The sequence below is a fragment of the Elgaria multicarinata genome, chromosome 21 (assembly GCF_023053635.1).
Source record: "Elgaria multicarinata webbii isolate HBS135686 ecotype San Diego chromosome 21, rElgMul1.1.pri, whole genome shotgun sequence".
In the NCBI taxonomy this organism is placed as follows: domain Eukaryota; kingdom Metazoa; phylum Chordata; class Lepidosauria; order Squamata; family Anguidae; genus Elgaria; species Elgaria multicarinata.
In genome coordinates this window covers 15,272,385-15,294,723 of record NC_086191.1, presented here as the reverse complement: position 1 = coordinate 15,294,723, position 22,339 = coordinate 15,272,385, and the positions used below count along the sequence as shown (strand labels likewise).

The following is a 22,339-nucleotide window of genomic DNA, read 5'->3' as shown; positions in this document are numbered from 1 at the left end:
AGCCCCCCCCCCCCCCCGGGCCTCTTAAAAAAAACCCGGTCGGGTCAGGACCGTGCTCGTTTTGTGGCATTCGTCCAGAGGCGGCTTGTTCTCTTAAGCATATCAAAGCCTTGCCCAGCTGGGGATGAGAGAGACCCAACATCTGAGATGCCCAAATCCTGGCTTCCTAACCACCAATCTGTTCCCAGTGTTGGAAAGGAACCCAAGAGTCCAGAGTCCAAAGAGAGAGATTATTTGCACGCCTCGTCCTTCTGAAGCTAGGAACGGAAACCCAGATTTGGGCCAAGTCACATGTAGAACAAGCCCACTCTGTCCAAGGCTTTCGTTCGCAAGGCGAGAGGTACTGGAGCTCAACCATCCCGGATCCTGGCCTGGTAACTTTGGCTGCAGTGACTTGGTGGCCCGGGAGAGGCTCACTCATTCCTTTGTCACAGCGGTACAGTGTGGGCTATGCCAATAAAGCGTGCGCTGTGGCTTATAATGGGTTAAATAACCCATGGTGATCCGTCTGTGTCGTGCGAACCATCCCAGAGGCAATGACCCGGTTCACACAATCAAACAACCCAGGGACACCTTGTTCACCATGGTTAAAGCTGTGGTTTGGGGTGTCTTCTGAGCACAGCCTGGCTTTCTGGCTCGGCCACCTTGGTTAAAGCCATGGTTTAAGGTGTCTTCTGAACGGGCCCGAAGTCTACGATATGTACTTTCAGCAGTAGAGCCTTTTCCCTCATGGAGTGTTGATCCAGAGGACCCCCAGTCTTGAAAGTCTACTTTTCAGAGGGCGTGGAGGGCTGTTGCTAGGAGAGGAGCTGAAAAGACCCTCCCCCATGGATGCGCAGAACACCACCCCATGATATTTTGGCTGCCATCTCATGAGAGGAGCATGAAATGATCTAGAGCAGCCTTCCTCAACCTGGGGCACTCCAGATGTGTTGGACTGCATCTCCCAGAATGCCCCAGCCAGCGGAGAAGAGAAGATGGAGGGGAGACATGGTAGCACTCTTCAAATAATTAAAAGGTTGTCACACAGAGGAGGGCCGGGATCTCTTCAAGATCTTCCCAGAGTGCAGGGCACGGAACAATGGGCTCAAGTAACAGGAAGCCAGAGTCCAGCTGGACATCAGGAAAACCTTCCTGACTGTTAGAGCAGTATGACAATGGAACCCCTGACTTAGGGAGGAGGTGGGCTCTTCCACACTAGAGGCCTTCAAGAGGCAGCTAGATAACCATCTGTCAGGGCTGCTTTAGGGTGGATTCCTGCCTTGAGCAGGGGGTTGGACTCGATGGCCTTGTAGGCCCCTTCCAACTCTATTAGTCTATGATTCTAAGTGAGTGTGTTGATTCCTGCCCACTTCTGCTTTCCTGAACAACTGAGGAATACCTTTTCCTCGGTCGTTATCGTGGCATCTGAACCCGGAACTCTGGATTGTTTAGGGGTTAAACAACCTAGAGTTAGCCCAACAATCATCTATGGTTTGATGCTGAGTTAGGGTTATGTCACGATAGCAGCCCAGGAAAGGGGTGTTCCTGGGTTGTTGATCGAAAGCAGAAGCGACACATACGTGGGAGGCAGTGCGCTCACTCGCTTCTGCTTGGCTCCAATAATTCCTGGGTTAAACAACCCATAGGTAATTTTTGTGAACCGCCCAGAGAGCTCCGGCTATTGGGCAGTATAGAAATGTAATAAATAAATAAATAAATACATAAATAGGTAGCTGTTTTGGTCCATGCCTCTCCTGCTCCTCCCGTATCCAGCCTGCCATATCCTCCATTTTGCTTTGGAGGGCTGAGCCATTTCCTTTCCTCATGAGGTGCGGAAGGGCAAGGAATACTAGTCACTTCCAAGGAAGTAAGGATAGCGGGGGGCGGAAGGCGAGAAAAAAAGAGGGGAACACCCAAAGTAGCAGTTTACGTCACCAAGATCTGTATTGCCCAGGCAGGTATTTTTTTCCATCATGCCCCACTTAGCCCCCCCCCCATCCCCAAATCACTGGAAAATACCTTTCCAGGGGGCCTGAAATGGCAGCCAGGGGACCCTAAAAAGTAGCATGTGGGTGAGCGTGGCAACCGTTCCTTCCACCACCCCTCCCATTCCGCTCCATCTCTAAAAATACGCGCCTGGCGGCGGCGAACAGGTCACCGCCGGAGGAGAAACCAATTACGCGCCTTGTGCAGCCTTTATCTGCCTTTTGGGTGCCGGGGCCTCTCAAACGCTGGGAGAGCCGCGGGTTCGCTTCTAAAGTGGAACATAATTATGACTGTCAATGTCATCTTTGTTACTGCCTGTCCTGGGTAACAATTGAATTACGTTTGCCACTTGACTAAGCAAGGCGGGTTTGTCTTTTTGCGGTGCTAATTTGCTTATGGGTAGAGGACGAAACCCCACGGACTAGATAGATATAGAGACGGGTGCGGGAATAAGGCGCCCCCCCCCCAGGACACATACACACCCACACAAACACCCACCCACACATGACCTGAACACCTAAGAGAGCCGATTTATCGGAGAGATAAAACAGAAATTAGACAGATAAACATGGGGGGAAAGGTGGACGGATGGATGGATGGACGTAAACAAGGCAGGCGAGGAGATTTGAGAGCGACAGGATAAAAGATCGATGTCAAACAGATGGAGGCCAGATAACTGAGATCTGGGATGGGCAGAGATTAGACGGATGAGCAACGATTAGAAAACGATAGGAAGCCATTGCCGAAGGGCCGTAAAGATAGAGAGGCGGGGTTTTGTAAACCGCCCAGAGAGATTCAGCTATTGGGTGGTATAGAAATGCAACAAATAAATAAATAAATATCCCGTCGGTTTGGGAATATTATATGTGCTCATATTGTTGCGTTGTTTTGCTGGTCTTGTGACCGTAAATAAATTCAATTCAAAGGGGAAGGGTCCCAGGAGAGATCCTGGCAAGAAGTCCAAACCAGAGGCCTACAACTGCCTGCCCACACTTTAAGATCCGAAAGAGAGGCCCTTCTCATTTGTCCACCCGTGAGAGCAATTAGGTGGGTGATCACACGTGACGGGGCCTTCTCTGCAGTGGCCCCACACCTTTGGAACAATGCTGCCGTTGGAGGTACACCAGGCTTTTAAGAAGGCCTTCAAACCATGTTATTTTACCATGGCCGCCTCGTGATACGACTGCTGTTTGTTGCTGCCTTTGCTGCTGTTGGTTTTATTGTGTGGCTTTTATTGCAATTTTATTGCTTTTAATGTTTTAACTGTTTTTATGTATTTTATGGCTGCCCGCTGCCTTGGGAAGGCTTCTGCCCTGAAAGGTGGCCAAGAAACGTTTTAAATAAATAACTAAATGCAACTGCACCGTTTGAGGGAGACCAATTTGCGGAATAAATAAATACATCGGATCGCAAGCGGTCGAGGGGATGCGTTCTATACACGCCCAGTGGCACAGCAGTGACTGCGTCTCCTGTTCCCGGATCAGAGGCTCTGGCAATAGGTGCCGGGGCCAGAGGTGAGGCTCCAACTAAGCACCAGTGTGTATGTGGGGGCGGGGGCGGGGTTGTGTTCCCTGGCTGCTGTGCCCCCGGCCTCCCTGCCTCCGCAGAGAGCGTTAGCATGCTCTTCACGGAGGCGGAATGCAACCAGCCGCACCTTCTTTGTGAGGGATTCCATGGCAGAGTGCCAAGGCGGACGTTAGCACCAGCAAGCTGAATTCCTGCCTGAGATGCATCAACCCTTTGGGGAGTGTGTGTGTGCGTGTGTGTGTGTGTGTGTGTGTGTGCAAAAGGCCGCAGTGCCAGCACCATCCCTCGCCCTCCTCACCCAAAGGCTGCTCTGCTTTCCTCTGAGGGTGGTCAAAGGAGGTGGTCAAAGCGAGCCCTGAAGCCAGTAACGCCGCCTTGAGGTCAAAGCCCCTGTCCAGAAAACAGCCGATGCAAAACCTGACGCCGTTTGATCCCTGCAGCCCTGGTAGCGCTAGCGTTTATAGTGAGTTTAAAAGGCAAAACGGCACATGCTCAGAGTTTGTTTTCCCGTAAAACCAGGCTTGGCAAACCGTTGTGCCGTGATGTAGAAGCAGTTTCAAAGGGGGGGATGGCAGCTGGAGGGGTGGGGGAGGAAGGAGAAAGGTTAGGGGGTGAAATATCTGAAATAACGCACATCTAACGCCGCCTCGCCACCGCCGCATAAGGGCCTGAAACAGGACTTGGTGAAGTTGCCCCCAAGGGCACCTAACCCCCCCCTTCCCATCTGCAGCAAGAATCCATCACAAAAACAGAGAAGGGCTGACCTTGGAGCAGATGAAGGAATAATCAAGACTTCTCCTGAGCTTGTGCAGAGCGCCGTTCACCCCCAGCAAGGAAGGATCCCCCCCCCTCAACTAGGGCATGCTTCCAACCTGCCCATTTCGGCAGCTCTTCTCACAGAGGCGAAGCCCTGCTCCGTCAGCCGCCCACCGCCGTGTGGCAAAGCAAACAGAGGTGTTGGTGGCACGGATGGGTTAGCCGGTGAGACGCCACCAGCCAGCTGGCCCTGTGCGGCGGCCCACGCGCACTCCTACACAGCTGGAGGAGGAGCTTGGCAGACGGCTTCCTCCTCCGCTCGGCTGCTGGCCGCCTTCCCTCGCTCCAGGGGCCAAGAGAAGCAGAGATACGGAGCTAAGCTGAGTATGGACCGCGGCAAGCGCAAGGATTGGGCACGGATCGGTTGCCTCTGCCGGGAAGAACAGGGTCCCCCCCCCCCCCGTTGTCACTTCCTGCTCTACTAGGCAGGATAAGCTTTTATAGGAGGGATTCTGGAAAGCCGGGGATACCTGGGCAGCCCTATTTTAAAGCCGGCCTCCTCCTCCTCCTCCTCCTCCTCCTCACACACCCGCTATCACATCGTGATATCTGGAAGCAACGTTCACTTGCAGGGAGAGAAACCATCAGAGGCAGATGTGAGCCATGTTTCGACTAAGGGTGATAATAGTGGTTACAGTCCGGCTTGGGAGGCCTCCGTTCGAAGCCGGCTCTCGGCCTCAGGCAAATCACTCCCCAGACTTCATAAAATGATGCCGAAGGCTTCAACTCCACCCTTACCCATCCTGGGGACTTCCAGGTGTGTTGAAATACAACTCCCAGAATCCTTGGGGTTCTGGGTGGGGGGTTCTGGGAGTTGTGGTCCACCACATCTGGAGGCAGCGTTCCACTGAAGAGAACGCTGGGAAAACACAGCAGGGCCTCTGACTGCCCTCTGGCGTTCCCTCGCTGCCACCCTGTTTCCGTGGCACGAGAGACAGTGAGGGTTTTAATGGAATTGTTTTATGTGTTATTGTAAAGCGCCTTGATGCCAGAAATGGTGAGGCGGCGCTATAAAAATGCTTTAAATAAACAAATAAATAATAAATAAATAATAGAAACATCAATGCTTGCAAACGTCACAGAGAGGCCCAAAGCAGATGCTGTTAGCCGATCCTGGAGTGCAAATCCTGCGCTATCCAGAGCACCTGGAGCCACCAATCCAAAATTCAAGGCGAGGCCTGTGCCGCTACCAGAGTGCATCTCTTTGGACCACACTCTGCCTTGCTGGCACCCCTAAAAATTTATCAGAGGAGCAATTTCCTCCCAAGCACCAAACGTTTTGAAGTTTTCTGTTCCCCCCCCCTGCAGTTTCCCCCCATTCTAAAAGGTTGAAGTGACTCTCCAAAGGTTCAGTTACCGACATTAAGAGATGGAAGTTAAAATATGCCGGTACCTTTATGCCCATCACCTTTGCCCTTGGCCACGCCCCTCTGGTCTGCGGCCACGCCCACCACTCAAATGCAGCCCCAGAGAGTTGCTTCCAAATGGAATTTTGCCCTTGGGTTCAACACCCTGGTTTTAGAGCTACAACGGTTGGTCAACGGACCAGAGCGTCCAATTAATCAACGTCGGTTGGACGGAAGAGGGATCCCACACCCAGGGCCCGAGAAAGTCCCCTTCACAGCAAAATAAAACAGGGATTTGCCAAAGCTGTAGATTAAATTAAACACACACACATACACAAACACACACACACACAGGATCTGGAGGGAAGCAGCAAAGCACATTCACTGTCAGAACAAAAGAGGGGGAAATATTTCAACAGAATGGCTTTGCTCCCCCATCCACCTGCACCCCCCCCCGTTCCAGCAACAAAGGGGAGATTGTCACACAGTTGCCAGTTATTAATTCCTAATGCCACAATTACTTCATTACGTGGCAGGTGCAAGAATGAATTGCTGGAGGTTCGCGCAGGCAAACAATGAAGTGAGTCAAAATTAATTTACTAAGCGGAGAAATCCCCACCCCCACCCCAGTGGAAGCGTCTATTTGACCTTTTGTAAAAAAGGAAAAAAGGGGAAAACCAAGGCGGAACTTCTGAACTTCCCGTGATAAAGTTTGCGGCGGCAATCAGGACTATTGCATACCAGAACACGCACGGCTCTGGCCCACGCATGGGGCAATTTGAAGAGGCAACGCTGAGGATTGGACCCGAGGGGGGGGGGACTCCCCAAACCCTCCCACATCTTAGGGCTACATGCAAGATAAAAAAGGGTTTCTTTGACACTGACTGGCCAAGCTATGCTGTTTCAACTGGCGGACTACTGAGATTCCTGGAAGTCAAGGGTGCAGTAAGTTCAGTCCCAATGCAGCCCTTTACCTTTCCCGAGTTGACTCCACCCTTTCCCTCTGGCTACACCCCCTTTTCCCCACCCACCAATCATCTGGTGGATTCCTGGCTTTTATGCCATTTTTCTGAAAGGTTGGAACACCTCTGCTAATACTCAGTTGCTGGCATTTAAGTTAAATCATGCTGGCATTTTTGAGCCTCCTCCTTTAGCTTCCAGTCCTGCACCCCACTGGAACGCACCCCACCCACCCCTGCCCTGAAAGCTTCTCCAAAATTTGGTCGTTGGGCTCAGAGAAATTTGACACCCTTGTTGTAAGAAGTAGGGGAGAATTAAGTTAGAGTGTTGGATTGGGATTTGCAAGACCTGGGTTCTAATCCCCACCTGGCCATGGAAGCTCACTGGATGACTTTGAATCAGTTACAGACTCTCATCCTAGCCTACTTCACAGGATTGTTGTGAGGATAAAATGGAGGAGGAGGATCAATCCTGACAGAACGCCTCTCCCGACATGAACCTACCCGTACTCTGCGCTCAACATCTAAGGTCCTCCTCCGAGTGCCTACTCCGAGGGAAGCTCGGAGGATAGCAACAAGGGAGAGGGCCTTTTCGGTGGTGGCCCCTGCTATTATGGAATGATCTCCTCGATGAGGCTCGCCTGGTGCCAACATTGTTATCTTTTCGGCGCCAGGTCAAGACTTTTCTCTTCTCCCAGACATTTAACAACATATGCTAAGTTTGTTTGTTTTTTAATGGACCCCAGAACTGTTGTTGATTAAATGGATACTGTTGTTTTTATATTTTTGATAGTTTAAAATTTTGTATACTTTTTAACGTTCACTGTTTTTAACTTTTGTAAACTGCCCAGAGAGCTTCGGCTATGGGACGGCATATAAATTTAATAAATGAATGAATGAATAAATAAATGTACACCCCCTTGTAGGAGAAGGCATAGGATATAAATAAATATTGTGGGGGCTCAAGTTACAGGAATCCAGATTCCAGCTGGACATCAGGAAAAACTTCCTGACTGTTAGAGCAGTACGACAATGGAACCAGTGACCTAGGGAGGTGGTGGGCTCTCCCACACTAGAGGCCTTCAAGAGGCAGCTGGACAAGCATCTGTCAGGGCTGCTTCAGGGTGGATTCCTGCATTGAGCAGGGGGTTGGACTCGATGGCCTCGCAGGCCCCTTCCAACTCTGCTATTCTATGATTCTATGAAGTGTGGCAATGAAGGCGCTGAGCTCCCACAACGCCCCGTCTCCAGCCCACAAAAAGCAGGGTGGGATGACGCTGGACTAGAGCTGGCCAAACTCTGCGCGGCAATCAGACGTCCCTGGACGCCGCAGGGAGCAGGCGTCACGGCAAAGCGCCCTTTGGTGCCACCATCCGCAGGTGTGATAAACCGCTTGCCGCTGCCGGCAACAAGGCCCCGCGGAGGCTGTCGCGGCCGCGCTGAGGCGATGTACTGCTCTCCTTCCCCTCGGTGACCCCCATCCATCTCCCTGGCATGCAAGGGCAGGCGGAGCAGTGCTGGACACGGCTGGGCTCCCCGGCAAGCCATCGGCACGGAGGCAAAAGCTGGTAAAAGGCGGCGATTGGGGTGGGGAGGTGGAAGACGAGTTGGAACGATCCTCGTGGCGGGTGGCCTCCTTTGTAAGCGGGTGCAGAGGACACATCTAGGAAGGGAGCGAAAGGGGGTTCACTACATCCCCCTCCGTCTGCTGCTGCGCTATTTATTTATTATTCCATTTCTATCCCCTGCCTTCATTTCCCTCTTGCAAGGAGCTCAAGACGAGCCACATGGTCCTCCTCCTCCTCCTCTCCAGTTTATCCTCACAACAACCTTGCCAGGTAGGTTAGGATGAGGGTTAGTGACTGGCTCAAAGCCAACCAGTGAGCTTCGTGGCCGAGGGGCGGACTAGCACCCAGGTCTCTCGCCAGTCCAATGCTCTAACCACTACACCACAGTGGCTCTCAGTATTCGGGAGAGTCTCTCTCCTCCACCATCCCATCTTGATTCTGAATTTGGGGAAAGGGGGTCAGCAGGTCTTCCCTATAACCTGAGAACTGTCAATAATAGAGAACCTGGCGTATTAGGGGGTTCAAAAAGTATAAGAAAGAGAACTCCTGACACACATTGCTTTCAGGGTTCATTTTAGAAGCAAACAACACCCGTTACGTTATCTTACATTGCCCTGAAGAAGGACCTGTGCTTCTGCAAATCTCGGGGTTCAGGCACACTGGCCGATAAAACCCCCCCCCCATTTCTCAGTGGTCCTGCCTTGGCTCCCTTTCTGTCAGCAACGATCTCCTGAGTTTGCTATTAGAAGGAAGGTTTCCGATTTATTTATGATTTCAACCTGAAATGCCACCTCATCTCGTCGTCCTCTGATAGTATTTAGCCTGTAACGAAATTGGAATATAATATTGTGATCTCTTTGTCTGGGGTACGCTGGAGGGCCAAACGGAGGCCGCGGGAGAGACGGATTTGCCCCAGGGCCTGAGTTTCCCGCCCCCTGCTCTCTCTCGAGTTCTTTATGGGGCAGATTGACTCCGCAGAGTTAAACCCTTCTTCACCAAGACAATTGACCTGCCTGAGCTTTCACTTATTTATTTATTTATTTATTTATTTATTAGTTACATTTCTATACCGCCCAATAGCCGGAGCTCTCTGGGCGGTTCACAAAATTAAAACCATTCAAAGTATAAAACAACAGTATAAAACCATAATATAAAATACAATATAAAAGCTCAACCCGATAAAAACAGCATCAATGCAAAATTACGAATTTAAAACACCAAGTTAAAATTTATTTATAGACTGTTAAAATGCTGGGAGAATAAAAAGGTCTTCACCTGGCGTCTAAAAGCATATAATGTAGGTGCCAAGCGAACCTCCTTAGGGAGCTCATTCCACAGCCGGGGTGCCACAGCAGAGAAGGCCCTCCTCCTGGTAGCCACCTGCCACACTTCCTTTGGCAGGGGCTCGCGGAGAAGGACCCCTGAGGATGACCTTAGGGTCCGGGCAGGTACATATGGGAGGAGGCGTTCCTTCAGATAGCCTGGCCCCAAGCCGTTTAGGGCTTTGAATGTCAATACCAGCACTTTGAAACGGGCCCGGACCTGGACTGGCAACCTATGAAGCTGGAAAAGGTGCGAAGAAGTTGCCCTGTGGTATTTGCACAGGAGTTCTTCTCCAAGTCACCCACGCAGAACATCCCACCTCTACTTCCCTTACTCGGCTTCGTCCTTTTTCTTCTGCTGCCCCTTACGCCTGGAATGCTCTTCCAGAACACTTGAGAACTACCAACTCAATCACAGCTTTTAAAACTCAGCTAAAAACTTTTCTGTTCCCTATAGCTTTTAAATATTGAGTTTGTTCTGACTCTATACTGTTAGCTTCACCCTACCCGGTGCCTGTTTACACTTCCCTGTGCCTGTTTGCATTCTCTTTCCCTCCTTATTGTTTACTACAACTTTATTAGACTGTAAGCCTATGCGGCAGGGTCTTGCTATTTACTGTGTAATCTGTACAGCACCATGTACATTGATGGTGCTATATAAATAAATAAATAAATAAATAAATAAATAAATAATAATAATAATGCTGTCTTGAAGTGGGACCCTAGCCTTCTCACCCGGTGAATGGGAGTCATATTATGCCAGTACTTCTCATCTGCACTGGCTTCAGGTCCATTTCCAGGCCCATTTCCAAACGTTTCGCTCTCCCCTTGCAAGCCCTAAGTGGCTTGGGTTACCTGACGGAACGTCACCTCCGATATCCACCTGCCCAGATATGCAGATCATCAACCGAGGCGCCCCTCCAAGGCGCCCCACCAAATGAGGCGTGGCAGCTGAAAGGGCCTTTTCCGGGATGGCACCGTCCGCAGAACGCTCTTTCCAGAAAAGTTCACTACGAGCCTACGTGACGGTCTTTTCAGCACCAAGTGACGACTTTTCCTTTTAAATCCCCCCAGGCGTTTTAGGAAGTGTTGCGTGCATATGTGGGAGCTTTCAGTGCTGTATTCTGCTGCTCCTTTTAATTTGGTTTTATGAGCCGGAGTTATTTTCTCTTTACCGCTGGTTTTATCGTGGCTTTATCCCACACGGGTCTGAATCTTGGTTTTAATGTTTGTATTTTACGTTTTTACATCACCCAGACAGTTTTGGTTGTTGGGCGAATTAAAAGCACAGTAAATAAACAAAACACTCAAAGATCTACACTCTGTATGTGCTCAGGGGCTCTAGTCCAGAGGTAGGCAAACTCTTCAGGCCGGCGGTCACTGTGACGATCTTTTTCAGGGCTTCTCAGGGCTTCCAAAATCTACTCTGACTACTGCATTCACTGAACGACTGAGACGTAGCATCAAAACCCAGTGCCGGAGTTAGATTTGGGCTCAAATTAAGCCTGTCCCACCCCACCTGCAAAAATAAATACATGAACGCCGTGATGTCCCGGTCCCCAGGCAGGTTAACGGTTCCCGTGAAGGTGGGAGTTCAGGAACCTGTGGTTGGGCTGAGAAAAAGGAGCCACCGCGGCACGGCCTCCCTCGGCGCTTGGCGTAATGAGATGACAGATATAATAACAATGATCACAGTCACCGGAGGGCTGGTTCTCGACCCGTGCCCAGCTGGGAGCCGGCCACATGCTGGGCTCCTTGTTGCACAGGCGTATGTCTCCCAGGAGGGGGGGGGCAGGAGGAGGGGACGCTTTGGCAAACGCCGCCCGGAGCAAATGAAGCTCTCCTTCCCACACCCACCGAGCCTTGCAGACATAGGCGTGCGCAAGGGGTGTGCCCAGGCACACCCTACGTCTCAAGCGATAAGTGATGAATTGAGGGGGCCATTGAGTAGACATCCAGAGGGGGATCTAGACACGGCGAGAACGGCCCTCTGGCTGTTCCGCTGCCGCCCCCACCAATGCGCCGTTGCCCTCGGCAGCAGCGGCGACAAGGAATTGCTCTGCTGGGAACCTCTCAGGGCAGGAGGAGGGACCACGGAGGCTCATATTGCCTCCTTCGGACAGTGTCACCACAAAAACCCACTGATCATAGAATCATAGAACAGCAGAGTTGGAAGGGGCCTACAAGGCCATCGAGTCCAACCCCCTGCTCAATGCAGGAATCCACCTTCAAGCATCCCTGACAGATGGTTGTCCAGCTGCCTCTTGAAGGCCTCTAGTGTGGGAGAGCCCACAACCTCCCTAGGTCACTGGTTCCATTGTCGTACTGCTCTAACAGTCAGGAAGTTTTTCCTGATGTCCAGCCGGAATCTGGCTTCCTTTAACTTGAGCCCGTTATTCTGTGTCCTGCACTCTGGGAGGATCGAGAAGAGATCCTGGCCCTCCTCATTCTCCCATTCCTCACCTGCAGCAGCCTTTCTGCAGGCAGGCAAGCCAAACCCAGAACAAGGCGCCAGTGTCTACAGCGTGTAATAAATAAATGAATAAGCAAAAAGGGAACCTCACGAGGGACGCCAGAAAATCCAAACGCAAAAGGGAGGCGGGAAAGGATATGTAATTCAACGCAAACAATCCCAACGCATTTTGGACCCACAGGTCCTTCTTCAGGGCAATGTAAGGTAACGTAACGGGTGTTGTTTGCTTCTGAAATGCCAGGCAGAAGACACAGCCGAGGCAGCCTGTCCGAAAGGCGCTGTTTTGGGGAAAGGGAGCTACGGAGAACACAGAGCCAGGCGGCCCAATGGTTTGACTCCATATGAGGCGCTGGCTATTGAGGTTGCAAATTCTCTCATCCAAAGCCACCCCGGTAGATGGGTTAAAGAATCAGGCTGCACGGGAAACAAAGGCGGCACATCGATGTTCTTTGTGCACAGAAGAAAGCAGGCGCATGCAAAGATAGAATAAAATGTGCAGGCTGCTTTGGGAGAAGTGCCTCGATAGGCAGAAATACTGGTGACACGGATAGATGTTTAGACACACACGCCGGGGCCAGGGTCCCCTGCCAATCAGCCGCACGCACTGTCTCCCATCCAAAGCTGTACCGGGGCGTGCTGGCAGCTGCCTTTGTGAAAGTGTCACGGCTAAAGCGCATCTCCCAAGCTCTGTGGGCTCCAGCAGAGAAGGGCTTTGTCTGGCGTGGCAGCTGTGAGCAGCTTGGAGAGGAAAGGAGGGAGGGAAAGAAATCTCTCTCTCTCCCCCCCCTTCCCCAGCCTGCCTGAGATACTGTCTCTACCCATGAGACGGCTTGGCACCCGCAGCTGAGGCGTGCCAGGGCTAGGCGGAACCCAGTTGACCACCATGGTTGTTTTCTCAATTCCTGGCTTGTTTCCCTCCTCCTTCGCCTGATCCGTCCCTGTATCCCAACTGCCTTTGCGACACTGCAGTAACTGGCATGAACAGAAGCTGTTTTTTTAATATATATATATACTGCTCCCGCCCACTGCCTTTTCAACGCAAGTAGGCAAATGAAAACAGCCCATAGAGAAACAACTCATGAACAACCTACGATTCTGGGTTCACATGTAACGACAACCCATGGTTTTTTAAAAAAACACCCCAGACTTCACAACCCAACCAAAAACACAAGGGTTCTCTTCAAGGGTTGTTTGTGGTTAACAAACCACAGTTCGTTGGTGTGGTTGGGTTTACACCACACTACAAGGCATGATTCAAAGGCGACCCATGATTCAATGCCAACTCATACTCAAGGTTGTCGTGCTGTGTGAACAACCTGGGTTCTCTTCATGGGTTGTTTAATAGAAGTCTGAGGAGAGCTGGCAGGTGACATCAAGTGCCGGGACTCCACGACGCTACTGGACATATATTTCCTTGTTTCACTAGAACTGTGAGAGCCACCAACGGAATCCAGGTGTAAAAGAGGGTAGTAGACAAGAGTAATTTAGGAACAAGAGTCCCTCTGTGCACATATTCAGCAAAGGAATTTGTTTTCAGTTCACGGTCCTGCCATACAAAGAAACCAACAACCATTCCTGGTTTTCTCTTCAAGTTGTCTTCCATGTCAACAACCTAACTTTGAAGGGAATGGGACTTTTTTTTTAAAAAAAAAAATCGCTTTTGCCAGAACCCCTGGGTGATCCACTGTAAATCATAGAGAGCTCTACCAGGAGACACTGATCGACCTTATAGAATCATAGAATAGTAGAGCTGGAAGGGGCCTACAAGGCCATCGAGTCCAACCCCCTGCTCAGTGCAAGAATCCACCCTAAAGCATCCCTGACAGATGGTTGTCCAGCTGCCTCTTGAAGGCCTCCAGTGTGGGAGAGCCCACCACCTCCCTAGGTAACTGGTTCCATTGTCGTACTGCTCTAACGGTCAGGAAGTTTTTCCTGATGTCCAGCTGGAATCCGGCTTCCTTTAACTTGAGCCCGTTATTCCGTGTCCTGCACTCTGGGAGGATCGAGAAGAGATCCTGGCCCTCCTCTCTGTGACAACCTTTCAAGTATTTGAAGAGTGCTCTCATGTCTCCCCTCAATCTTCTCTTCTCCAGGCTAAACATGCCCAGTTCTTTCAGTCCCTCCTCATAGGACTTTGTTTCCAGACCTCTGATCATCCTGGTTGCCCTCCTCTGAACACGCTCCAGCTTGTCTGCATCCTTCTTGAATTGTGGAGCCCAGAACTGGACGCAATGCTCTAGATGAGGCCTAACCAGGGCCGAATAGAGAGGAACCAGTACACGTGATTTGAAAGCTATACTTCTATTAATGCAGCCCAAAATAGCATTTGCCTTTCTTGCAGCCATATCGCACTGTTGGCTCATATTCACCTTGTGATCTACAACAATTCCAAGCTCCTTCTCTTTTGTAGTATATTCCCTGACATGCCCTGAAAGGCACTAGATGGATTCCCTTTTGGAACCTTTCGCACATTCGCTCGCACGTGCTGGAGGACCCCTGCTTTGCCTCCATCTGCCCACAGCCTGCCCACCATCAGGTTTCCTTCTCTCTTGTTCCAAGGTCAGTTGATGCTTGGCAGGCAACAGGGCCCTACCTGGGAACAGGTAAAAGGGTCTCCTGAGAGGACTGAGAGGAGGCTGTAAACGATGTGAATGCCGCTCCTAAAGCTGACTTGTTGGCAGTTAAGAGCTTGAAGCTAAAACAGGCTGTTATGTTTAGCTCCTCCCCCTTTTGCCTCTGGCCACGCCCATCACTGGAAAGTGGGCCCCCAGGAGTGGAATCCAGCCCTCAAGCTGAAAGGGGTTTCACACCCCAGCAACACATGGACCTCCTTCTACCCTTCCAACGCCACCACCACAAGTCACCTCCACCTCGTCCAGGTCTTTGCAGGAAGGACAACCACAGTTAAGTATCACACGGCAACTCAGAGGGGGACCCAGGAGTCCGGGTCCTGGATACTAAAACCCCACAATCTTTTGTTCTTTTGTTCGACCCTGCAGAAAGAACCTAGAAATCCCGGCCTCCCCTTCTCTACCAGGCCCCAATATGGCGCTCCTCCCTTGCTAGAGAACCCGGGAGTCCTGCCTCTTGCTCTAACCTCTAGACCAGCCTTCCTCAACCTGGGGCGCTCCAGATGTGTTGGACTGCACCTGGCTGGGGCATTCTGGGAGGTGCAGTCCAACACATCTGGAGCGCCCCAGGTTGAGGAAGGCTGGTCTAGACCCTCTCCCTTTGTAGGGACCCAGATTAGACCCTGTTTCCTGGCTTCCTGCACTGGGAAGAGCCTTGGGCCAAGGAAGCTGCACGGCGTGGCGGGGAAGGGAGGGGTGGCAGACGCCACCACGTCTGCACCAGTAGGTTACGCTGTCGCCCTGCGTTAGCCTGGCGGGGCTGTGACGGAGAAGGGGATGCGAGGCGAATGCGCCAGAGTGGAACGGAGGCAGCCCCAGGGGCCGCTCTGACACTCTGGGCGCTTCATGCGCCAGCCTGCCTGCTCTCCTGCCATGCAGCATTAGTGGCAGCACCTCCGCTTGGCACATGCCACAGGGCAGCCGGGGAGAGGGTGCCCTTGCTGCAGCGCCAACGTCACGCCCACAGCTCGGCTTCACACATAGGAAGCTGCCTTCTACCGAGTCAGACCAGAGGTCCACCTAGCCACCGTGGGCCAGGATCTCTTCTCGATCCTCCCAGAGCGCAGGACACGGAATAATGGGCTCAAGTGACAGGAAGCCGGATTCCGGTTGGACAGCAGGAAAAACTTCCTGACTGTTAGAGCAGTACGACAATGGAACCAGTGACCTAGAGAGGTGGTGGGCTCTCCCACACTGGAGGCCTTCAAGAGGCAGCTGAACTGTCAGGGATGCTTTAGGGGGGATTCCTGCATTGAGCAGGGGTTTGGACTCGATGGCCTTAGAGGCCCCTTCCAACTCTACTCTTCTATGATTCTAGCCCTGTATCGTTGACACTGACTGGCAGCAGCGGCCCTCCAGGGATTCAGGCAGGAGTTTTACCAGCCCTACTTGGAAATTCCAGGGATGCAACCTGGGACCCTTTACATGAAAAACAGGGGCTCTATCCACAGCCCATTTTATCATCTTGTTCCAGGAGGATACCATGATCAAAGGTACCAAACACCACTGAGAGACTGAATAATAATAATAATAATAATAATAATAATAATAATAATAATAAATGCTATTATCAACTACCCCAGCAAATAGTATGCTGGAAGCCTTGAGAGACCTGCTGTAACATTTTTGCAAAGCATTTAATAATAATAATAATCTTCTAGTCTTTTTTTTTTTTGCAACTTTGCTTCTCCTTCACTTGCAATTTTGTATCGGCTGGATAACTTGCTACCTGTGTTGTTGTTTAAAAATACTGCATTTGTTTCATAATAATGGTGTTGTTGTTATTGATGATGATGATGCAATGGCATTCAATGTCAAAGCACTCTAAAACAAGGTTACAACATAGGTAAGAATGTCGACAGATCCAGGGCACGTAAAAGGAAGTGGTTCTTCAAATGGGGTGTGTGACCCTGCAAGGACCCCGTAAACGCTGTGAGTTTACCACACAGGGCTGTTGGGAGGATAAAATTGGAGTGGGTGGGGTGAACCATGTATGCCCCCCCCATGTTCATTAGAGAAAGTGTGCAGTAAAAATGTTCAATCACCATCACCATCATCATCCACCTTGGAACACTGAACATGCAGAAATAGAATCATAGAATCATAGAATAGTAAGAGTTGGAAGGGGCCTACAAGGCCATCGAGTCCAACCCCCTGCTCAATGCAGGAGTCCACCTTAAAGCATCCCTGACAGAGGGTTGTCCTGCTGCCTCTTGAAGGCCTCCAGTGTGGGAGAGGCCACGACCTCCCTAGGGAACTGGTTCCATTGTCGTACTGCTCTAACAGTCAGGAAGTTTTTCCTGATGTCCAGCCGGAATCTGGCTTCCTGTCACTTGAGCCCATTATTCCATGTCCTGCACTCTGGGAGGATCGAGAAGAGATCCTGGCCCTCACCGCCCAGTCAGAACCCCCCCTTCGCCCCCTCCAATTCTCTCCCCACCCCTCCTTTTTATAACATCTTGTAAGCTCTGGAGCCCTTGAAAGTTTGCACACTTTGCAGGGTGATATTTTGGTGGGCCTGATAAAGGCCTGGTGTCAATGGGAGCCTGCTTTTGCAGGGCCATTGCAGCCGTGACAGACTGACCTCTCTCTCATTCCGGAAACCTTGTCACTCATTTCGTAGCTTCGATTCCCCGGGCTCCCGTTTCCACACTGGGGTAACTGCTGTTTTGCGTTGGGGAGTGGCGTTTCTAGGAGTTTTCAGGTGAGTATTTGGGGGTTTGGAGGCAGGAAGAAGTGGCAGATGGCACATTCAAAATACAGAGAGTTGGGTTTGTGGTGGGCACGGAGGCCACACTGTGACCTGCATTCTTGGCGGGAGCATTTGGATGTCACCCTTAGTCTATAAAGGCTTGTAAATAATGTTTGGGAGGGGTCAGCGGTCATGGAGCACACCGGCACCCACGAAGTGGGAAAGTGTAGCCTTGTTTATTGTCGTCTTTATTGCTGTATTTATTGTATCCTTACTGTTTTTATTGTGTTTTTATTGTTCCTAATATCATATTGGTTGTACATGTTTATTGCTGTACACCACACTGGGAAGGCTTCTGCCCAGGAAGGCGGTCAAGTAATATTTTAAATAAACAAACAAACAAATAAATAAATGAAATATGGTCCAAGAAGCCAAAGCTGGGCTGCTAGGTAGGAAGCCGAAATCCAAGGCCTCTATAGCAGCTTTGTCCCAAATGCTACCTATTCCGTGTGCAAGGCCAGCTACACAGGTGGAGCTGAGGAGTCTCAGCTACACAGGTGGAGCTGAGGAGTCTCAATGCTCAGACGAGATGGAGGATAAGATGAAATGAAGGACTAAGTCTCCTCCCCCTGCATTGTGTGGTTTGTGATTTCTTTTTACTGTGATTTCTCGCTACCAGTTATTCCTGCATCTCTGCAAAGCTTGCTTCCTTTAGAAGACACACCAAAGGGCATTTAGTCTGACCCATTGCCCCGAGATGTGGTGCCCAAGGCTTCCTCAAAAGATGCAGTCATGAAGGATAAGGGCATCAATGGCTAGTAGTCCTAATGGCTAGATGCCACCTCTAGTATCAGAGGCAGGACGCCTATGGACACCAGTTGCTGGGGAACATGGGTTGGAGGGTGCTGGCACGTTCACCTTCTACCTGTGATTTTCCACAGGAAGTTCAGCCATTGTGTGAACAGAATGCTGGAACGAGATGGACCCTTGGGGTAAAATCCAACATGTCCTAATTAGAAAAGACCCATCAAAATGAATGGGACTTAAATTAGTCATGACTAAAGTCCCATTCATTTCAGTGGGTCTCCTCTACATAGGAGATGTTGGATTTCACTCTTGATCTGATTCGTCAGGGCTCTTATCTTCTAATGGCAGCATTAAGAAAAGGGGGTTTGGATTTGCCAGGTCCTAGGGGAAGTTTTAATACAAGCCAGACCTGTAAGACAGGGTCAGCATCCGCCTCAGCTGAAATGGGACCAGACTGCTGGTGTTTCCCATCCAAAAGGTGGCTGAGCAGCTTCTAAATGGATCCCTCGGGAAAAACCAGTGGGAACTGGGCAGCATCTGGTTTGGGATTATTTGTCCCTGGTGGGGGGGGTGGAGCGAGAGTGAAAATATTTCTGATCGTCGAAATGTAGGCGTTGTAGAACGAGCTTAGCGTAGGAGATGAGAGCCAGCCGAAGAAACTCAAAGGGCCGGAGGGAGAAACGCACACGAGAGAGGTTTTACCCTTAAAGGCGGCCTAAAACACTGTAACTAAAGCGAAAGGAAATGCCAGAGACGTGCTCATATGCTAATACTGAGAGGCGGGGAAGCGGCTGTGCTTGGAATGTAAAGTATCGTGGGCATAACGGAAATCTGGTCGAATGGAGAGGACCAAGGGTTATGACCTCCGGGGAAGGGCTTTCTGGAGGCGGCAGAGGTTTAGTACATGCGAGAGCATTGGGTGGCTCCAATTTGGGGCCTGGGAGAGAAGCAGCCGTGAATGAATTCTGAGACCAAACGACGTTCAGCACCTTGGACACCTTTAAGGCTCTTGCTGGTTGGGCCTGAAACCCAGAATGGATTCACGTCGCCACCCCCATTCGGAGCCACCGGCCTCCCCTGGCACAGAACCAAACAAACCGGATGTCTCGAAAGGGAATCCAGAGAATCCTCCAGAGAACACTGGGCCCCCAAAGTGACTTAGTCCTGGGAACAAATTACCGATCCGGATACCCGTGACGGCTATGATCTTGAGATGGAGAACATAACCAGGGAGGCAGGAACCGTTGTAGTAATTCAGGGATGAGAAACCTCAGGCCTGTCCTGATCCAGCTCTCCAGATGGCCCCGCCCTTTCTCCTGGCCCCGCCCCCTTCCCCCCCCACCACCAACGGTCTGCTGGTTTCTTGGCTTTTGTGCCGCTTTTAACAGTTGAAATGCCTCTTCTAAGGTTGAATTATGGGTAGCTACGATAGGGCTGGTATTCCTTATATTTGGGGCCACACCCCTTTCCCCTCTGGTCACGCCCACCACAGGTATGTGTGCCCCCCCCACGAGAGTCTCTCTAAATCTGAGTTCATCCCTCCAGCCGAAAGAGTCTCTCTATCTCTGTAGCAATGGGTGACTTCAAATACCTTCGTACAGACTCGATAAATGCGTGTTCTGGTCATGGCAAAGAGGTGATGTTTCTCTATCCCCTCAAGGTCTGTGCTCTCGAACCGTCGATCACAGCACTGGCTGGAGGGGAGTTGACCCTGGGCCAAATCCTGGGTGAAGCCCAGGACCGAAGGGCAAGATGTGAGAGCTGTTGAAGAGATTGGAAACAGCAACCACAGTGCTCTCAAATTCAGCAGAGAGGCAGGCGGATGAGAAATGAAAGGGGGATGGTTAAAAGACGCCGAAAAGAGGACGCGAAGAGGATGGAATCTCTCCAGAAGTCTTGGAAGTGGTTCAAAACCACAATAACAGAAGCTCATCTCGGCTGCGTACCGCAGAGCAGGACTGGTATCGCCAGGTCCAAGAAGAGGCCGGGGGTGTTAAGAAGCGGAGTCGAGGAAGCTGTGAGAGGTAAAGGCTTCCTTTGGAAAACGGGAAGGCTTTGTAGAAAGGGGTTTGCGCCACAGGCCTTGCAAAAGACACGCCTGCACTTTGCCTTGCAGCTGAGAGCGAGTGTGGTGCAGTGGTTAGAGTGCTGGACTGGGACGCTCGACGCCCGGGTTCAAATCCCCGCTCGGACATGAAGGTCACTGGGCGACTTCTGGCCAGTCGCTGGCTCTCAGCCTATCCGACCTCACAGGCAGGAGATAAATGCAAAAGATAAATAAAATAAAATAAACAGCCAGTGTGGGGACGTTTTGGGGAGATAAATCTGGGAGCCAGGACATCGCCTTGTCTTCTTTCCAAATCCAGGTTCTGTGCGGGATCCTTGCCCCGCGGAAACAAAACGTGAGCGTGTTGTCCCCGTAAAGGCGAGAAATGAACCCACCCCCAGACAGGGAGAAAAGAAAAGGCGCCGCTGCCTCGAAACATATGCAACCCTAATCAAGGAGCCTCAATGTGCATCTGTGGCAGCTCAGAAAAAGCGAGCAAAAGATGACTGTGCACCCAGCCATCTGGGGTGCCCGGCCGCAGAGACACATGCGCGCGCATGGGAGAGAGAAATTAGCCCCGTGCGTCCCCCTCCCCGCTCCGGGCAATGAGTATTTCATTAGCGAACGCGCTTCCCTCCCTGCCTCTCCTCCTCCACCTCCTCCTCTCCCAATATCAAGCACCTCCATTAATGCATAAATATTAATAGGAACGACACAGAGATGGACGGAGCGCCTGCAGCTTGTTTTAAGATGCCGCGTTCACACAAGGCGAGGAATTAATCAGCGTGCCCCATTTGGAAATTGAGAGAGGCAGAAGGAAAACGCAGGGCCTGGCGCCCAGTGGCCCAGGAGGTGTTGTCGGAGGGTGCTGGGCAGAGGGCCATCAGTGCAGGGGGGGGCGTAAACAATGCTCACCCCCCCAATACACACAATGCCCCCAAACGAACAAAGGGACACTCCTGATTCTCATCAACGTCTCCCCATTATTATCTTCAGGAATCATTTTAATTTTAAAGTATGATGAGATCAAATTAGTTTAAATAATTATTTCTTTTAAAAATGAACAGAAACGGTGATGGAATTCATGTATACTTAGAATCCCATTATATAGACGCTCTTCCTTCCTTCCTTCCTTCCTTCCTTCCTTCCTTCCTTCCTTCCTTCAATCAAGCCGGGACATGAAGTTAAATATTCAGCATCAGAGGCAAAGAGGGCCTCTGAGTGCGAGCAGAGTGCTGAGGCACGTCTCTTTGCAGGGCCCATTTGCCAAACAGACAAATTGGGCCTGCCTTATTGAGCTATTCGCATGGAATGTTGATTTCCAGAAAATATTTGCCTTAGGGCAAGACCGGCACATATGAATATATGTTCCCGTGCCCAAGAATCACCTCCAACATTCTGGCAATGTCCTTGGGCTCACCACTGATATTTTCCTAGGTGTGAGACACCATCTGTGGGTCAGTTCTAACATTCATTCCTTATTTTTGGCTGATATTGTTTCAAATGGGCGTCTGTCCCAGAAAGCATACCAGTCTTTCCCCTCAATTTGGATTTCTAAATCTGTTTCCCAGACCATCTGAAGTGGGCCTTCTCAGTGGTAGCCCCCTTGATGATGGAACCCTCTCCCCAGTGAGGCCCACCTGGCACCAACATGGTCTTCTTTTCGGCGCCAGGTTATGTCTTTCCTCTCCTCCTAGCCCTTTGACACCATGTGATACAGCTTTCACACATTTGATGTCATGTGATAAGGTGTTGGACGACGTCTGATGTTCGACCAGGACTCGGGAGATCCAGGTTTTAGTCCCCATTCGGCCACAAACCTCACTAACTCTTGGCCTGACCTACCTCACAAGGTTGTTGTGAGGCTAAGAAGGACGAGGACCATGTGAGCCATCTTGGGCTCCTTGCAAGAGGAGAGACAGCGGGATAGAAATGTTATCACAAATAAAAATGTAATAAATAAACTCGCCGCCAGACAGGCAAGCTCTACAAAGTTTGGAATCTCTGGTCTTGGAAAACTCACTTCTGAATGTGAGCAGACTCCATCCCTCTCTCCCGCACCCGCACCCCTGCTCCCTAAACCCACTTCTCTTTTCCCCTCACCCAGAAAGCCCACATCCCCTGGAATTGTATCATTCGGGCCACTTTTGTTCATTGGTTTAGGGCCTAGATTCTATTTAGACC

At 50.8% G+C, this 22,339-nt stretch overlaps 1 protein-coding gene across 2 annotated transcripts in view; it reads right to left on the bottom strand.

The window, feature by feature from the left end:
• NRXN2 (neurexin 2) overlaps positions 1-22,339 on the bottom strand; it is a 250,888-nt gene that overhangs the window by 63,164 nt on the left and 165,385 nt on the right. The window lies entirely within an intron of this gene.